At 48.0% G+C, this 9,421-nt stretch overlaps 31 non-coding genes and 1 pseudogene across 31 annotated transcripts; all 32 read left to right on the top strand.

Moving 5' to 3' along the window:
• The first annotated feature begins 100 nt into the window (after positions 1–100).
• LOC138477419 (5S ribosomal RNA) lies at positions 101–219 on the top strand. The gene has a single exon (XR_011271379.1). It is a non-coding gene; the product is annotated as a 5S ribosomal RNA (ribosomal RNA).
• A 106-nt stretch (positions 220–325) lies between these two features.
• On the top strand, positions 326–444 carry LOC138479461 (5S ribosomal RNA). The gene has a single exon (XR_011273234.1). It is a non-coding gene; the product is annotated as a 5S ribosomal RNA (ribosomal RNA).
• A 106-nt stretch (positions 445–550) lies between these two features.
• LOC138477418 (5S ribosomal RNA) lies at positions 551–669 on the top strand. The gene has a single exon (XR_011271378.1). It is a non-coding gene; the product is annotated as a 5S ribosomal RNA (ribosomal RNA).
• Positions 670–1,143: 474 nt separating this feature from the next.
• LOC138477417 (5S ribosomal RNA) lies at positions 1,144–1,262 on the top strand. The gene has a single exon (XR_011271377.1). It is a non-coding gene; the product is annotated as a 5S ribosomal RNA (ribosomal RNA).
• A 106-nt stretch (positions 1,263–1,368) lies between these two features.
• LOC138477414 (5S ribosomal RNA) lies at positions 1,369–1,487 on the top strand. Its single transcript, XR_011271376.1, has one exon. It is a non-coding gene; the product is annotated as a 5S ribosomal RNA (ribosomal RNA).
• A 106-nt stretch (positions 1,488–1,593) lies between these two features.
• LOC138477413 (5S ribosomal RNA) lies at positions 1,594–1,712 on the top strand. Its single transcript, XR_011271375.1, has one exon. It is a non-coding gene; the product is annotated as a 5S ribosomal RNA (ribosomal RNA).
• A 474-nt stretch (positions 1,713–2,186) lies between these two features.
• Positions 2,187–2,305, top strand: LOC138476893 (5S ribosomal RNA). The gene has a single exon (XR_011270903.1). It is a non-coding gene; the product is annotated as a 5S ribosomal RNA (ribosomal RNA).
• A 106-nt stretch (positions 2,306–2,411) lies between these two features.
• Positions 2,412–2,530, top strand: LOC138477412 (5S ribosomal RNA). The gene has a single exon (XR_011271374.1). It is a non-coding gene; the product is annotated as a 5S ribosomal RNA (ribosomal RNA).
• A 106-nt stretch (positions 2,531–2,636) lies between these two features.
• On the top strand, positions 2,637–2,755 carry LOC138477411 (5S ribosomal RNA). The gene has a single exon (XR_011271373.1). It is a non-coding gene; the product is annotated as a 5S ribosomal RNA (ribosomal RNA).
• A 106-nt stretch (positions 2,756–2,861) lies between these two features.
• On the top strand, positions 2,862–2,980 carry LOC138477410 (5S ribosomal RNA). Its single transcript, XR_011271372.1, has one exon. It is a non-coding gene; the product is annotated as a 5S ribosomal RNA (ribosomal RNA).
• Positions 2,981–3,086: 106 nt separating this feature from the next.
• On the top strand, positions 3,087–3,205 carry LOC138479965 (5S ribosomal RNA). The gene has a single exon (XR_011273691.1). It is a non-coding gene; the product is annotated as a 5S ribosomal RNA (ribosomal RNA).
• Positions 3,206–3,311: 106 nt separating this feature from the next.
• Positions 3,312–3,430, top strand: LOC138478562 (5S ribosomal RNA). Its single transcript, XR_011272418.1, has one exon. It is a non-coding gene; the product is annotated as a 5S ribosomal RNA (ribosomal RNA).
• A 106-nt stretch (positions 3,431–3,536) lies between these two features.
• Positions 3,537–3,655, top strand: LOC138477409 (5S ribosomal RNA). The gene has a single exon (XR_011271371.1). It is a non-coding gene; the product is annotated as a 5S ribosomal RNA (ribosomal RNA).
• A 106-nt stretch (positions 3,656–3,761) lies between these two features.
• On the top strand, positions 3,762–3,878 carry LOC138473899 (5S ribosomal RNA; annotated as a pseudogene).
• A 106-nt stretch (positions 3,879–3,984) lies between these two features.
• LOC138477407 (5S ribosomal RNA) lies at positions 3,985–4,103 on the top strand. The gene has a single exon (XR_011271369.1). It is a non-coding gene; the product is annotated as a 5S ribosomal RNA (ribosomal RNA).
• A 464-nt stretch (positions 4,104–4,567) lies between these two features.
• On the top strand, positions 4,568–4,686 carry LOC138478122 (5S ribosomal RNA). Its single transcript, XR_011272018.1, has one exon. It is a non-coding gene; the product is annotated as a 5S ribosomal RNA (ribosomal RNA).
• Positions 4,687–4,792: 106 nt separating this feature from the next.
• LOC138477406 (5S ribosomal RNA) lies at positions 4,793–4,911 on the top strand. Its single transcript, XR_011271368.1, has one exon. It is a non-coding gene; the product is annotated as a 5S ribosomal RNA (ribosomal RNA).
• A 106-nt stretch (positions 4,912–5,017) lies between these two features.
• On the top strand, positions 5,018–5,136 carry LOC138477405 (5S ribosomal RNA). Its single transcript, XR_011271367.1, has one exon. It is a non-coding gene; the product is annotated as a 5S ribosomal RNA (ribosomal RNA).
• Positions 5,137–5,242: 106 nt separating this feature from the next.
• On the top strand, positions 5,243–5,361 carry LOC138477403 (5S ribosomal RNA). The gene has a single exon (XR_011271366.1). It is a non-coding gene; the product is annotated as a 5S ribosomal RNA (ribosomal RNA).
• Positions 5,362–5,467: 106 nt separating this feature from the next.
• Positions 5,468–5,586, top strand: LOC138477402 (5S ribosomal RNA). Its single transcript, XR_011271365.1, has one exon. It is a non-coding gene; the product is annotated as a 5S ribosomal RNA (ribosomal RNA).
• A 106-nt stretch (positions 5,587–5,692) lies between these two features.
• LOC138479964 (5S ribosomal RNA) lies at positions 5,693–5,811 on the top strand. The gene has a single exon (XR_011273690.1). It is a non-coding gene; the product is annotated as a 5S ribosomal RNA (ribosomal RNA).
• A 106-nt stretch (positions 5,812–5,917) lies between these two features.
• Positions 5,918–6,036, top strand: LOC138478561 (5S ribosomal RNA). The gene has a single exon (XR_011272417.1). It is a non-coding gene; the product is annotated as a 5S ribosomal RNA (ribosomal RNA).
• Positions 6,037–6,142: 106 nt separating this feature from the next.
• LOC138477401 (5S ribosomal RNA) lies at positions 6,143–6,261 on the top strand. Its single transcript, XR_011271364.1, has one exon. It is a non-coding gene; the product is annotated as a 5S ribosomal RNA (ribosomal RNA).
• Positions 6,262–6,367: 106 nt separating this feature from the next.
• On the top strand, positions 6,368–6,486 carry LOC138479460 (5S ribosomal RNA). The gene has a single exon (XR_011273233.1). It is a non-coding gene; the product is annotated as a 5S ribosomal RNA (ribosomal RNA).
• Positions 6,487–6,592: 106 nt separating this feature from the next.
• On the top strand, positions 6,593–6,711 carry LOC138477400 (5S ribosomal RNA). The gene has a single exon (XR_011271363.1). It is a non-coding gene; the product is annotated as a 5S ribosomal RNA (ribosomal RNA).
• A 474-nt stretch (positions 6,712–7,185) lies between these two features.
• LOC138477399 (5S ribosomal RNA) lies at positions 7,186–7,304 on the top strand. The gene has a single exon (XR_011271362.1). It is a non-coding gene; the product is annotated as a 5S ribosomal RNA (ribosomal RNA).
• Positions 7,305–7,410: 106 nt separating this feature from the next.
• On the top strand, positions 7,411–7,529 carry LOC138477398 (5S ribosomal RNA). Its single transcript, XR_011271361.1, has one exon. It is a non-coding gene; the product is annotated as a 5S ribosomal RNA (ribosomal RNA).
• A 106-nt stretch (positions 7,530–7,635) lies between these two features.
• LOC138477397 (5S ribosomal RNA) lies at positions 7,636–7,754 on the top strand. Its single transcript, XR_011271360.1, has one exon. It is a non-coding gene; the product is annotated as a 5S ribosomal RNA (ribosomal RNA).
• Positions 7,755–8,228: 474 nt separating this feature from the next.
• Positions 8,229–8,347, top strand: LOC138477395 (5S ribosomal RNA). Its single transcript, XR_011271358.1, has one exon. It is a non-coding gene; the product is annotated as a 5S ribosomal RNA (ribosomal RNA).
• Positions 8,348–8,453: 106 nt separating this feature from the next.
• On the top strand, positions 8,454–8,572 carry LOC138477394 (5S ribosomal RNA). Its single transcript, XR_011271357.1, has one exon. It is a non-coding gene; the product is annotated as a 5S ribosomal RNA (ribosomal RNA).
• A 106-nt stretch (positions 8,573–8,678) lies between these two features.
• Positions 8,679–8,797, top strand: LOC138477392 (5S ribosomal RNA). Its single transcript, XR_011271356.1, has one exon. It is a non-coding gene; the product is annotated as a 5S ribosomal RNA (ribosomal RNA).
• Positions 8,798–9,271: 474 nt separating this feature from the next.
• Positions 9,272–9,390, top strand: LOC138477729 (5S ribosomal RNA). The gene has a single exon (XR_011271661.1). It is a non-coding gene; the product is annotated as a 5S ribosomal RNA (ribosomal RNA).
• Positions 9,391–9,421: the final 31 nt, after the last annotated feature.

The raw sequence follows: 9,421 nt of genomic DNA, 5'->3' as shown, positions 1-9,421 counted from the left end.
TGCTCCAAATTCAGGAAGTGAGCCATTTCTCAATTGCCTTTCAAAACTGCAAGGTCTAGCCGACTAGATGCTTAAAAGTACAAAACTCACTAGGCCGAGAGCCTACGGCCACACCACACTGAATGCGCCCGATCTCGTCTGATCTCGGAAGCTAAGCAGTGTCGGGCCTAGTTAGTACCTGGATGGGAGACCGCCTGGGAATACCAGGTGCTGTAGGCTTTTTTGTGCTCCAAGTTCAGGAAGTGAGCCATTTCTCAATTGCCTTTCAAAACTGCAAGGTCTAGCCGACTAGATGCTTAAAAGTACAAAACTCACTAGGCCCAGAGCCTACACCCACACCACACTGAATGCGCCCGATCTCGTCTGATCTCGGAAGCTAAGCAGTGTCGGGCCTAGTTAGTACCTGGATGGGAGACCGCCTGGGAATACCAGGTGCTGTAGGCTTTTTTGTGCTCCAAATTCAGGAAGTGAGCCATTTCTCAATTGCCTTTCAAAACTGCAAGGTCTAGCCGACTAGATGCTTAAAAGTACAAAACTCACTAGGCCCAGAGCCTACGGCCACACCACACTGAATGCGCCCGATCTCGTCTGATCTCGGAAGCTAAGCAGTGTCGGGCCTAGTTAGTACCTGGATGGGAGACCGCCTGGGAATACCAGGTGCTGTAGGCTATTTTGTGCTCCATGATTAGTAATTGCACAACTTCTCAATTACTTTTCAAATTTGGTATGTTTCCAAAATAATTTTATCCCGTTTTATAGCGGAAATGTTGGACAACATTATGAGGGCTGGAGCTACCTATTTACATATAATTAGCATACAGGTAGTGTGTTCATGGGTAATAAATCGACTTTCACATGTAATGCAGTACAGAGAATATTGAGTCCTTCAAGAGGCATGAAAGAAAGCCGTTATTGTGTTGATTGTTCTCTCCACCTCCCTGCAACAGAAACAGGATGGATGGATTAAAGTTATCCTACCAGACATAGGAGTCCTGAATGGGCCCACCAGTCTTATATATCTCGCCTGATCGAGCCTGATCGAGCGCTGATCGAGCGATGAGCGTGGTATCATGTTGCAAGTGGCTGCATGGCTTAGCTTACTAAATGCAAATGCATAAGAGTAATATTCTTAGCTTTTCTAGAGCCTACGGCCACACCACACTGAATGCGCCCGATCTCGTCTGATCTCGGAAGCTAAGCAGTGTCGGGCCTAGTTAGTACCTGGATGGGAGACCGCCTGGGAATACCAGGTGCTGTAGGCTTTTTTGTGCTCCAAGTTCAGGAAGTGAGCCATTTCTCAATTGCCTTTCAAAACTGCAAGGTCTAGCCGACTAGATGCTTAAAAGTACAAAACTCACTAGGCCCAGAGCCTACGGCCACACCACACTGAATGCGCCCGATCTCGTCTGATCTCGGAAGCTAAGCAGTGTCGGGCCTAGTTAGTACCTGGATGGGAGACCGCCTGGGAATACCAGGTGCTGTAGGCTTTTTTGTGCTCCAAGTTCAGGAAGTGAGCCATTTCTCAATTGCCTTTCAAAACTGCAAGGTCTAGCCGACTAGATGCTTAAAAGTACAAAACTCACTAGGCCCAGAGCCTACGGCCACACCACACTGAATGCGCCCGATCTCGTCTGATCTCGGAAGCTAAGCAGTGTCGGGCCTAGTTAGTACCTGGATGGGAGACCGCCTGGGAATACCAGGTGCTGTAGGCTATTTTGTGCTCCATGATTAGTAATTGCACAACTTCTCAATTACTTTTCAAATTTGGTATGTTTCCAAAATAATTTTATCCCGTTTTATAGCGGAAATGTTGGACAACATTATGAGGGCTGGAGCTACCTATTTACATATAATTAGCATACAGGTAGTGTGTTCATGGGTAATAAATCGACTTTCACATGTAATGCAGTACAGAGAATATTGAGTCCTTCAAGAGGCATGAAAGAAAGCCGTTATTGTGTTGATTGTTCTCTCCACCTCCCTGCAACAGAAACAGGATGGATGGATTAAAGTTATCCTACCAGACATAGGAGTCCTGAATGGGCCCACCAGTCTTATATATCTCGCCTGATCGAGCCTGATCGAGCGCTGATCGAGCGATGAGCGTGGTATCATGTTGCAAGTGGCTGCATGGCTTAGCTTACTAAATGCAAATGCATAAGAGTAATATTCTTAGCATTTCTAGAGCCTACGGCCACACCACACTGAATGCGCCCGATCTCGTCTGATCTCGGAAGCTAAGCAGTGTCGGGCCTAGTTAGTACCTGGATGGGAGACCACCTGGGAATACCAGGTGCTGTAGGCTTTTTTGTGCTCCAAGTTCAGGAAGTGAGCCATTTCTCAATTGCCTTTCAAAACTGCAAGGTCTAGCCGACTAGATGCTTAAAAGTACAAAACTCACTAGGCCCAGAGCCTACGGCCACACCACACTGAATGCGCCCGATCTCGTCTGATCTCGGAAGCTAAGCAGTGTCGGGCCTAGTTAGTACCTGGATGGGAGACCGCCTGGGAATACCAGGTGCTGTAGGCTTTTTTGTGCTCCAAATTCAGGAAGTGAGCCATTTCTCAATTGCCTTTCAAAACTGCAAGGTCTAGCCGACTAGATGCTTAAAAGTACAAAACTCACTAGGCCCAGAGCCTACGGCCACACCACACTGAATGCGCCCGATCTCGTCTGATCTCGGAAGCTAAGCAGTGTCGGGCCTAGTTAGTACCTGGATGGGAGACCGCCTGGGAATACCAGGTGCTGTAGGCTTTTTTGTGCTCCAAGTTCAGGAAGTGAGCCATTTCTCAATTGCCTTTCAAAACTGCAAGGTCTAGCCGACTAGATGCTTAAAAGTACAAAACTCACTAGGACCAGAGCCTACGGCCACACCACACTGAATGCGCCCGATCTCGTCTGATCTCGGAAGCTAAGCAGTGTCGGGCCTAGTTAGTACCTGGATGGGAGACCGCCTGGGAATACCAGGTGCTGTAGGCTTTTTTGTGCTCCAAGTTCAGGAAGTGAGCCATTTCTCAATTGCCTTTCAAAACTGCAAGGTCTAGCCGACTAGATGCTTAAAAGTACAAAACTCACTAGGCCCAGAGCCTACGGCCACACCACACTGAATGCGCCTGATCTCGTCTGATCTCGGAAGCTAAGCAGTGTCGGGCCTAGTTAGTAACTGGATGGGAGACCGCCTGGGAATACCAGGTGCTGTAGGCTTTTTTGTGCTCCAAGTTCAGGAAGTGAGCCATTTCTCAATTGCCTTTCAAAACTGCAAGGTCTAGCCGACTAGATGCTTAAAAGTACAAAACTCACTAGGCCCAGAGCCTACGGCCACACCACACTGAATGCGCCCGATCTCGTCTGATCTCGGAAGCTAAGCAGTGTCGGGCCTAGTTAGTACCTGGATGGGAGACCGCCTGGGAATACCAGGTGCTGTAGACTTTTTTGTGCTCCAAATTCAGGAAGTGAGCCATTTCTCAATTGCCTTTCAAAACTGCAAGGTCTAGCCGACTAGATGCTTAAAAGTACAAAACTCACTAGGCCGAGAGCCTACGGCCACACCACACTGAATGCGCCCGATCTCGTCTGATCTCGGAAGCTAAGCAGTGTCGGGCCTAGTTAGTACCTGGATGGGAGACCGCCTGGGAATACCAGGTGCTGTAGGCTTTTTTGTGCTCCAAGTTCAGGAAGTGAGCCATTTCTCAATTGCCTTTCAAAACTGCAAGGTCTAGCCGACTAGATGCTTAAAAGTACAAAACTCACTAGGCCCAGAGCCTACACCCACACCACACTGAATGCGCCCGATCGTCTGATCTCGGAAGCTAAGCAGTGTCGGGCCTAGTTAGTACCTGGATGGGAGACCACCTGGGAATACCAGGTGCTGTAGGCTTTTTTGTGCTCCAAATTCAGGAAGTGAGCCATTTCTCAATTGCCTTTCAAAACTGCAAGGTCTAGCCGACTAGATGCTTAAAAGTACAAAACTCACTAGGCCCAGAGCCTACGGCCACACCACACTGAATGCGCCCGATCTCGTCTGATCTCGGAAGCTAAGCAGTGTCGGGCCTAGTTAGTACCTGGATGGGAGACCGCCTGGGAATACCAGGTGCTGTAGGCTATTTTGTGCTCCATGATTAGTAATTGCACAACTTCTCAATTACTTTTCAAATTTGGTATGTTTCCAAAATAATTTTATCCCGTTTTATAGCGGAAATGTTGGACAACATTATGAGGGCTGGAGCTACCTATTTACATATAATTAGCATACAGGTAGTGTGTTCATGGGTAATAAATCGACTTTCACATGTAATGCAGTACAGAGAATATTGAGTCCTTCAAGAGGCATGAAAGAAAGCCGTTATTGTGTTGATTGTTCTCTCCACCTCCCTGCAACAGAAACAGGATGGATGGATTAAAGTTATCCTACCAGACATAGGAGTCCTGAATGGGCCCACCAGTCTTATATATCGAGCCTGATCGAGCGCTGATCGAGCGATGAGCGTGGTATCATGTTGCAAGTGGCTGCATGGCTTAGCTTACTAAATGCAAATGCATAAGAGTAATATTCTTAGCATTTCTAGAGCCTACGGCCACACCACACTGAATGCGCCCGATCTCGTCTGATCTCGGAAGCTAAGCAGTGTCGGGCCTAGTTAGTACCTTGCTGGGAGACCGCCTGGGAATACCAGGTGCTGTAGGCTTTTTTGTGCTCCAAGTTCAGGAAGTGAGCCATTTCTCAATTGCCTTTCAAAACTGCAAGGTCTAGCCGACTAGATGCTTAAAAGTACAAAACTCACTAGGCCCAGAGCCTACGGCCACACCACACTGAATGCGCCCGATCTCGTCTGATCTCGGAAGCTAAGCAGTGTCGGGCCTAGTTAGTACCTGGATGGGAGACCGCCTGGGAATACCAGGTGCTGTAGGCTTTTTCGTGCTCCAAGTTCAGGAAGTGAGCCATTTCTCAATTGCCTTTCAAAACTGCAAGGTCTAGCCGACTAGATGCTTAAAAGTACAAAACTCACTAGGCCCAGAGCCTACGGCCACACCACACTGAATGCGCCCGATCTCGTCTGATCTCGGAAGCTAAGCAGTGTCGGGCCTAGTTAGTACCTGGATGGGAGACCGCCTGGGAATACCAGGTGCTGTAGGCTTTTTTGTGCTCCAAATTCAGGAAGTGAGCCATTTCTCAATTGCCTTTCAAAACTGCAAGATCTAGCCGACTAGATGCTTAAAAGTACAAAACTCACTAGGCCCAGAGCCTACGGCCACACCACACTGAATGCGCCCGATCTCGTCTGATCTCGGAAGCTAAGCAGTGTCGGGCCTAGTTAGTACCTGGATGGGAGACCGCCTGGGAATACCAGGTGCTGTAGGCTTTTTTGTGCTCCAAGTTCAGGAAGTGAGCCATTTCTCAATTGCCTTTCAAAACTGCAAGGTCTAGCCGACTAGATGCTTAAAAGTACAAAACTCACTAGGACCAGAGCCTACGGCCACACCACACTGAATGCGCCCGATCTCGTCTGATCTCGGAAGCTAAGCAGTGTCGGGCCTAGTTAGTACCTGGATGGGAGACCGCCTGGGAATACCAGGTGCTGTAGGCTTTTTTGTGCTCCAAGTTCAGGAAGTGAGCCATTTCTCAATTGCCTTTCAAAACTGCAAGGTCTAGCCGACTAGATGCTTAAAAGTACAAAACTCACTAGGCCCAGAGCCTACGGCCACACCACACTGAATGCGCCTGATCTCGTCTGATCTCGGAAGCTAAGCAGTGTCGGGCCTAGTTAGTAACTGGATGGGAGACCGCCTGGGAATACCAGGTGCTGTAGGCTTTTTTGTGCTCCAAGTTCAGGAAGTGAGCCATTTCTCAATTGCCTTTCAAAACTGCAAGGTCTAGCCGACTAGATGCTTAAAAGTACAAAACTCACTAGGCCCAGAGCCTACGGCCACACCACACTGAATGCGCCCGATCTCGTCTGATCTCGGAAGCTAAGCAGTGTCGGGCCTAGTTAGTACCTGGATGGGAGACCGCCTGGGAATACCAGGTGCTGTAGACTTTTTTGTGCTCCAAATTCAGGAAGTGAGCCATTTCTCAATTGCCTTTCAAAACTGCAAGGTCTAGCCGACTAGATGCTTAAAAGTACAAAACTCACTAGGCCGAGAGCCTACGGCCACACCACACTGAATGCGCCCGATCTCGTCTGATCTCGGAAGCTAAGCAGTGTCGGGCCTAGTTAGTACCTGGATGGGAGACCGCCTGGGAATACCAGGTGCTGTAGGCTTTTTTGTGCTCCAAGTTCAGGAAGTGAGCCATTTCTCAATTGCCTTTCAAAACTGCAAGGTCTAGCCGACTAGATGCTTAAAAGTACAAAACTCACTAGGCCCAGAGCCTACACCCACACCACACTGAATGCGCCCGATCTCGTCTGATCTCGGAAGCTAAGCAGTGTCGGGCCTAGTTAGTACCTGGATGGGAGACCGCCTGGGAATACCAGGTGCTGTAGGCTTTTTTGTGCTCCAAATTCAGGAAGTGAGCCATTTCTCAATTGCCTTTCAAAACTGCAAGGTCTAGCCGACTAGATGCTTAAAAGTACAAAACTCACTAGGCCCAGAGCCTACGGCCACACCACACTGAATGCGCCCGATCTCGTCTGATCTCGGAAGCTAAGCAGTGTCGGGCCTAGTTAGTACCTGGATGGGAGACCGCCTGGGAATACCAGGTGCTGTAGGCTATTTTGTGCTCCATGATTAGTAATTGCACAACTTCTCAATTACTTTTCAAATTTGGTATGTTTCCAAAATAATTTTATCCCGTTTTATAGCGGAAATGTTGGACAACATTATGAGGGCTGGAGCTACCTATTTACATATAATTAGCATACAGGTAGTGTGTTCATGGGTAATAAATCGACTTTCACATGTAATGCAGTACAGAGAATATTGAGTCCTTCAAGAGGCATGAAAGAAAGCCGTTATTGTGTTGATTGTTCTCTCCACCTCCCTGCAACAGAAACAGGATGGATGGATTAAAGTTATCCTACCAGACATAGGAGTCCTGAATGGGCCCACCAGTCTTATATATCTCGCCTGATCGAGCCTGATCGAGCGCTGATCGAGCGATGAGCGTGGTATCATGTTGCAAGTGGCTGCATGGCTTAGCTTACTAAATGCAAATGCATAAGAGTAATATTCTTAGCTTTTCTAGAGCCTACGGCCACACCACACTGAATGCGCCCGATCTCGTCTGATCTCGGAAGCTAAGCAGTGTCGGGCCTAGTTAGTACCTGGATGGGAGACCGCCTGGGAATACCAGGTGCTGTAGGCTTTTTTGTGCTCCAAGTTCAGGAAGTGAGCCATTTCTCAATTGCCTTTCAAAACTGCAAGGTCTAGCCGACTAGATGCTTAAAAGTACAAAACTCACTAGGCCCAGAGCCTACGGCCACACCACACTGAATGCGCCCGATCTCGTCTGATCTCGGAAGCTAAGCAGTGTCGGGCCTAGTTAGTACCTGGATGGGAGACCGCCTGGGAATACCAGGTGCTGTAGGCTTTTTTGTGCTCCAAGTTCAGGAAGTGAGCCATTTCTCAATTGCCTTTCAAAACTGCAAGGTCTAGCCGACTAGATGCTTAAAAGTACAAAACTCACTAGGCCCAGAGCCTACGGCCACACCACACTGAATGCGCCCGATCTCGTCTGATCTCGGAAGCTAAGCAGTGTCGGGCCTAGTTAGTACCTGGATGGGAGACCGCCTGGGAATACCAGGTGCTGTAGGCTATTTTGTGCTCCATGATTAGTAATTGCACAACTTCTCAATTACTTTTCAAATTTGGTATGTTTCCAAAATAATTTTATCCCGTTTTATAGCGGAAATGTTGGACAACATTATGAGGGCTGGAGCTACCTATTTACATATAATTAGCATACAGGTAGTGTGTTCATGGGTAATAAATCGACTTTCACATGTAATGCAGTACAGAGAATATTGAGTCCTTCAAGAGGCATGAAAGAAAGCCGTTATTGTGTTGATTGTTCTCTCCACCTCCCTGCAACAGAAACAGGATGGATGGATTAAAGTTATCCTACCAGACATAGGAGTCCTGAATGGGCCCACCAGTCTTATATATCTCGCCTGATCGAGCCTGATCGAGCGCTGATCGAGCGATGAGCGTGGTATCATGTTGCAAGTGGCTGCATGGCTTAGCTTACTAAATGCAAATGCATAAGAGTAATATTCTTAGCATTTCTAGAGCCTACGGCCACACCACACTGAATGCGCCCGATCTCGTCTGATCTCGGAAGCTAAGCAGTGTCGGGCCTAGTTAGTACCTGGATGGGAGACCGCCTGGGAATACCAGGTGCTGTAGGCTTTTTTGTGCTCCAAGTTCAGGAAGTGAGCCATTTCTCAATTGCCTTTCAAAACTGCAAGGTCTAGCCGACTAGATGCTTAAAAGTACAAAACTCACTAGGCCCAGAGCCTACGGCCACACCACACTGAATGCGCCCGATCTCGTCTGATCTCGGAAGCTAAGCAGTGTCGGGCCTAGTTAGTACCTGGATGGGAGACCGCCTGGGAATACCAGGTGCTGTAGGCTTTTTTGTGCTCCAAGTTCAGGAAGTGAGCCATTTCTCAATTGCCTTTCAAAACTGCAAGGTCTAGCCGACTAGATGCTTAAAAGTACAAAACTCACTAGGCCCAGAGCCTACGGCCACACCACACTGAATGCGCCCGATCTCGTCTGATCTCGGAAGCTAAGCAGTGTCGGGCCTAGTTAGTACCTGGATGGGAGACCGCCTGGGAATACCAGGTGCTGTAGGCTATTTTGTGCTCCATGATTAGTAATTGCACAACTTCTCAATTACTTTTCAAATTTGGTATGTTTCCAAAATAATTTTATCCCGTTTTATAGCGGAAATGTTGGACAACATTATGAGGGCTGGAGCTACCTATTTACATATAATTAGCATACAGGTAGTGTGTTCATGGGTAATAAATCGACTTTCACATGTAATGCAGTACAGAGAATATTGAGTCCTTCAAGAGGCATGAAAGAAAGCCGTTATTGTGTTGATTGTTCTCTCCACCTCCCTGCAACAGAAACAGGATGGATGGATTAAAGTTATCCTACCAGACATAGGAGTCCTGAATGGGCCCACCAGTCTTATATATCTCGCCTGATCGAGCCTGATCGAGCGCTGATCGAGCGATGAGCGTGGTATCATGTTGCAAGTGGCTGCATGGCTTAGCTTACTAAATGCAAATGCATAAGAGTAATATTCTTAGCATTTCTAGAGCCTACGGCCACACCACACTGAATGCGCCCGATCTCGTCTGATCTCGGAAGCTAAGCAGTGTCGGGCCTAGTTAGTACCTTGATGGGAGACCGCCTGGGAATACCAGGTGCTGTAGGCTTTTTTGTGCTCCAAGTTCAGGAAGTGAGCCA

This window comes from Ambystoma mexicanum, chromosome 8 (assembly GCF_040938575.1).
Source record: "Ambystoma mexicanum isolate Mex_15411 chromosome 8, UKY_AmexF1_1, whole genome shotgun sequence".
Lineage (NCBI taxonomy): Eukaryota > Metazoa > Chordata > Amphibia > Caudata > Ambystomatidae > Ambystoma > Ambystoma mexicanum.
This window is presented reverse-complemented; position numbering and strand designations above follow the sequence as displayed.